We start from the raw sequence: 6,021 nt of genomic DNA on the forward strand, positions 1-6,021 counted from the left end.
TTTTCCTTATCTTTAAAAAGAGAACGTGGCAGACATTCTTTAGGTCTTTTTTTTTTTTTTCCTGCACTACCTTATGAAAGAAAAAAAATCTGATTCCTCTCCTTTATCTTTATAATGTGTAACTTCAATCGCTGTCAATTTGTAGGCAACATGTTAGGGATCTTTTCATGTGTTATGGATTCTCCCACAGGTTCAAACAGGCTCTGACAATGAAACTCTGCACTTTTGGCTATGGCTCATGAAGAAATTGTGTGCTGCAAAGTTAATGTAAACCTAAACCTAATCGTAGAGTTTCTTAGAAGAATGTCAAGGAGGCTAGTGTGCTTGGCCATTCTCAACTAGTCCCACCCGCTAGATACCACTTTATAGCTCTAGGGGAGAACTAATGTGGAGGAAACATAAAAAAGACCATTTCAGTTATACTACAGGGCTGGGTTTTTCCTTTTTTAAAAAAAATGTAGATTCTAGTTAGTTAACACCGAGGGCAATATTGGTTTCAGGAGTAGAATTCAGCGATTTATCACTTACATACGACACCCAGTGCTCATCCAACAAGTACGGCCAGATTTCCCTGTCTTGTTTTTCTTCACAGAGGTCAGCTCTCCCCTGGTTACTGTGTTCTCTCTCTTTGGCCAGCAGTAGGGGACCAAGATATCATGAGAGTTTCTGGTTTATTCTGTTTTGTTGGTCTCTTCTGAATACCCTAACTTAGCTCTCCAGTGTTGAAATGGGAACGAGTGATTGAGGGATAGTGAATTACCAGGAAGAAAAATAAGTGAGTTTTCCCCTTTGCTGGAGTTTGCAGAGCAACAGTGCTAGCGGGAGATGCAAGTTCGCTGTGAAGGATGGGAACTTTATGGGAGGGAGTAGAGCTGCTAGAGTGGCAGAACCGGAGGGGAGATGATAGGGGACGAATTCAGTGGTTCTCCATGGCTCAGACATTCTGGTTGTGTACAACAAAAGCTCTTGCAGGTATTCATTGACTACCAGCCATAAATGATCCTTTAGAAAAGTGAAATGTTTTCAGTGATTTGAGTGAAGTGAAATAAGGAGAGGAAAGAGTGAGCTTCCACCTGAAAGGGGATGAAATATGCCAGGGAAGGCTGAAAGAACTCAGGTGTCATTCACTGAGATGGACAGCGGTCACAGTCTCCCATGATGGAGCTTTACCAAAGAGACATTACGTGCTTGCCGCCATCTATGGGTGAGTCTAGGTGACTAACCAAGGCTTGCCAGCATTTATGAGTAAACTGACTAATCTATTTTAAGTACTTCTAAGCATATAAGTGTATCTTGGGATAAAGAAATGGTGGAGTAGGGTGGTGAGGATGCCTCATTTAGAATTGCAAAATCATACTGTGACTAGGATACAAATCTTAAATTTTTCAAGAAATCAGTGGTTTGGGCTAAACATGTAAAATGTGTTTTCTGACATCAGAGATGTGGGGGTTCAGAATGATGGAAGACTATTTCATTATTAGGTAAAGTTTCATTTGCTCTGCTTTTATTTCATGTTTTATAATTCATGACTAAAAATTTATATTTAGTTTAAAATTTCATCACAAGTCTCAGTAACTATAATGCCTTTATTAAGTGGATATTATTCACCAATGTGATTTATAAAGTGTATGATGATACATAAATTATACTTGTAATGTTACTGGTAACTTAGGGTCTAAATTCCTTGGTGAAAGGATTGGATGCACCAGGAGACATAATCCTATACCACAGTATCATCAATATCATGCCTCACATACATCATTTAATGATAGATTGAATAGGCTGTTGCAGAAGATGGGAGTATCACCATGAATATTCAAAGTAATGGATAGATATTGTTCTAATAAGGAGATTATTTGAGAAATAAAGCACTTGAAGATTAATTCCGTAGGCTGACCTGCACCACACTCCATAAATGTTCACTACAGGAAACACGTCTTGGGACATACATTAGTCTGTAAAACTATCTGAGATTACAAGGCATTTTCTTAGTTTGTTCTAGACTTTTCCACCATTTCTTAAGCTACTTTTGCTCTCCAGAGATGGGAGATCTAGAAGGATTGATAGCAGGATAATGAATCCTCAAGAACTTCTGAGGGTCAACAGAACTCTAGCTGTTACTTGAGAGTCATTTCCAAGTGTGAGGAATTCTGCAGAAAGCCTGGCCGCCTTCTTTTCCCCCCAATTTTATTTGCAACTAAAAAGGTACACAATTCATATAATGAAGATGAAAATACACAGTACTAGACAACCTGAAATACTAAATCTAGAAGTACTAAACCTTCACCAAAATCTTTTGAAGAAAGGCTTCTGCCTCCTTTATCCTTCTTCCTTTTCTCTCTCCCTTTTATCATTCCTTTCTTTCTTTTCCTCCTTCTTTAGCTCCATCTCTCCATCTTCTTTTCTTGCTCCTTCCCTCCCTACTGCCTTTCCCCCTTTCTTCCTTCTTTCCTCTCTTCCTCTTCCAAGACTTCATCCATTCTTTCCTTCTTTTCTATCCACCTTTCCTTTTTCCTTCCAAGTTCGTTTTCTTTTGTCATTTTCCTTCTTTCGTGGCCATTTCTTCTTAGAATTCCTATGAGGTAGACAATTCTGTATTCCGACTTATGCATTACTACCTTTCTCTTTACAGGCTCAAAATAATAAATTGAGTTAAGAGTGAACTATCCTAAGATCCTGAAAAATCCCATAATTTCGTTATTATCTTGAGCAATATACTTATTAGCTCAGTATGTGCAAATTAGAAGTACATTAGCCTAAAATAGTGTGTATGTTTGAGTTTGTGTGTGTGCTGTAGAAAGGGTACACTTTTTCTCTTTTTATAGCACACGCGCGCACATACACACACACAAACACACACACCGATAAACTTTCTTTCTTTTCCTAAGTCAAGATAAAGAAAGGGTTTTCCATTTTTCTTAAAGAGCATTAATTCCTTCGTAATTATTCATGGTGCCCATCATGTATTAAATGTACTTATATTAAATTAAATGTACTTATATTAATAAAATGTTTCTCCCTTTTGTAATGGAGATAATTATTTCTGATTTTTCAAGTTAAAGTCTTTGTTTTATTATTCAGAAGGTTCCAACTCCTCAACCCTATATCGGCTTCTTTCTTTAACAGTAGGAGATAACCTGGCTGCTGGTTCCTTGAATTTATAAAATTAAGTCAAAAGAGGAATCCACATAATTTTCCATTTAGCACACAAAAATGCTAATAGTTTTTATCTAGAAGCTAAAAAAATTACTGGATTATACAATCAGAATCAAGCCAAATATTCCTAAAGATTCAACTAACCATATAATCTGGCTGTTGGTACAAATAGATTTATATTCAAGTTGGAGAGATAGACAGACACACCTGCTTGGGTTGACAAATTGTAATAAAATGTAATATATACTCAAAACACTTTTTAGTGATCTGTGAGGTCAATATCAAGTTGATTTATAAAGTTTGACACACCAAATACATAGACATTAAAATAGATGAGAAATAACAATGATCTTTTCACTGTTCTTTTCCCCATGTCAGTTCAGTTCAGGTTACTTTTTTTTTTTTTTTTTTAGGTAGCTGGCTTTGAATTATTCTGATAAATTCCTAGTGTGAATTTATATCATTGTGATATATATATTATTTATAGTTGAGGATTTCTAACACTGTCTTTTGTAATTCTTTCCAATTTTCTAAACAAATAAGTCGAATGTAATAGATATTTACCGGTGAGGTGGTGCTCTTCTTGACTGTGGCACAATATGAATCACTCTCTTTTTCAGAGAACAATTCCTGTCATGCCATTCTTAGATGATTTACACAGTCATGGCTTCAGCTACTGTCTACACATTTATACACTGATGAGTCCCCATGGTGGGGCCCATTGAACATCTTCATTTTAGTGTTTCATTCAAGTTCATCACGCTGGAAGCAACGCTCATGAGCCTCCCATCTCTACCTGCCTCCCCTCTACCTGCCAGTTTCTCCTCCAGCATTTCCTATGGCCATGATGGTGTCCATCTTCCATACACTTGGATAGACCAAACACTAGGTTTGTCAAGCTGACTTTGACATTTCCCTAACTTTAACCCTTTTCTTTTTTTCTTTCTTTTTTTTTTTTTTACAAATAGTTTATTGTCAAATTAGTTTCTACATAACACTCAGTGCTCATCCCCAAAGTGCCCTCCTCCATGCCCATCTCCCCCTCCCCTCCACATCCATCAGTCCTCAGTTTTTGTCAGCATTCAAGAGTCTCTCATGGTTTGCCTCTCTCCCTTTCCCCCACCATTTCCACCCTTCTTCTCCCCCTTGTTCCTCCGTCAAGTTCCTCCTAATCCTCCTATACGTGCAAACATATGATATTTGTCCTTCTCTGCCTGACTTATTTCGCTCAGCATAACACCCTCAAGGTCCATCCATGTTGCTACACATGGCCAGATTTCATTGTTTCTCATTGCCATGTAGTATTCCATGGTATAGATAAACCACATCTTCTTGATCCATTCATCTGTTGGTGGACACTTAGGCTCTTTCCATGTTTTAGCTATTGTGGAGAGTGCTGCTATGAACATTGGGGTACATGTGCTCCTATGCCTCAGCATTTCTGTATCCCTTGGGTAAATTCCTAGCAGTGCTATTGCTGGGTCATAGGGGAGTTCTATTGTTAGTTTCCTGAGGAACCTCCACACTGTTTTCCAGAGGGGCTGTACCAGTTTACATTCCCACCAACAGTGTAGGAGGGTGCCCGTTTCTCCACATCCTCGCCAGCATCTAGAGTACTCTGATTTGCTCATTTTAGCCACTCTGACTGGCGTGAGGTGGTATCTCAGTGTGGTTTTGATTTGTATTTCCCTGATGAGGAGGGATGCTGAGCATCGTTTCATGTGTCTGTTGGCCATCTGGATGTCCTCTTTGGAGAAGTGTCTGTTCATGTCTTCTGCCCATTTCTTCACTGGGTTGACTTTAACCCTTTTCTATATCATATACATGATCAAATCCTGGCCATTTTTCTTGCTACATTTTCTTCTAATATCCACAACAATTGCAATTATTAACTGGGCCCTTTATATTCAGTCCTTTTAATGAAAACAAATCTGGGGCACCTGGGTGGCTCTGTCGGCTAAGCATCCAGCTTCAGCTCAGGTCATGATCTCACAGTCTGTGGGTTTGAGCCCCACATGAGTCTCTGTGCTGACAGCTCAGAGCTTGGAGCCTGCTTCAGATTCTGTCTCCCTCTCTCTCTGCTCTCCTGCTTGTGTTCTCTCTGTCTACCAAAATTAATAAACATTAAAAAAATGAAAACAAATCTCTACTCTGCAACCAGTTATTTTTCTAAAACATATATCTGGTCATGTCAATTACATGTAAAGCCTTTTATGTTTCCCTATAATTTTAAGGAAAAAGTCCCCAATTCTTATTATAGTCTATGAGACCCAACATGATTTGCTCCTTGTTTATTTCTCTAGTTTCATTCTTTGTCCTTTCCCTCCATGCTTCGGGCACACTGACCTTTAGTTTTTCATTTTTGAGTATATGGGATTCCACATAGAACTGCACAGCATCCTTTTTTGTCTCCTGGGTTTTTCTCAAGCTAAAAACCATGAAAATATTTCATTCTTAAAAATGAAACAATGACCTCAGAATTACAAGGAAAATTTCCAAATGTTAATTACTGAGTCCCATTCCAGAACTTTCTGTGAGGTGGGACTGAGACTGCATTTTATTAGATATCCTGGGGAAATTTTATACACACACACACACACACACACACACACACACACACACACACAATCTAGAACCCTTATTCCATATGTTAGGTTCCTTTATTCTTGATTACTGAGTCTTCTCTCCTCAATCAATACTCTCAGTTTAGATAATTTTATATCTTCCCTGACTTTAGATCTTATCTATATGCCAGAGAACCCTGCATGTAAATCTCAAGCTCTTTGAGCTTTATTTAGATATTTAATTCCCTCCTTGACTGCTACACTAGATTGCTTACAGCATCTCAAATTAATTAACGAAGAG

Source organism: Hyaena hyaena, unplaced genomic scaffold (genome assembly GCF_003009895.1).
Source record: "Hyaena hyaena isolate Hyena2069 unplaced genomic scaffold, ASM300989v1 scaffold_836, whole genome shotgun sequence".
In the NCBI taxonomy this organism is placed as follows: domain Eukaryota; kingdom Metazoa; phylum Chordata; class Mammalia; order Carnivora; family Hyaenidae; genus Hyaena; species Hyaena hyaena.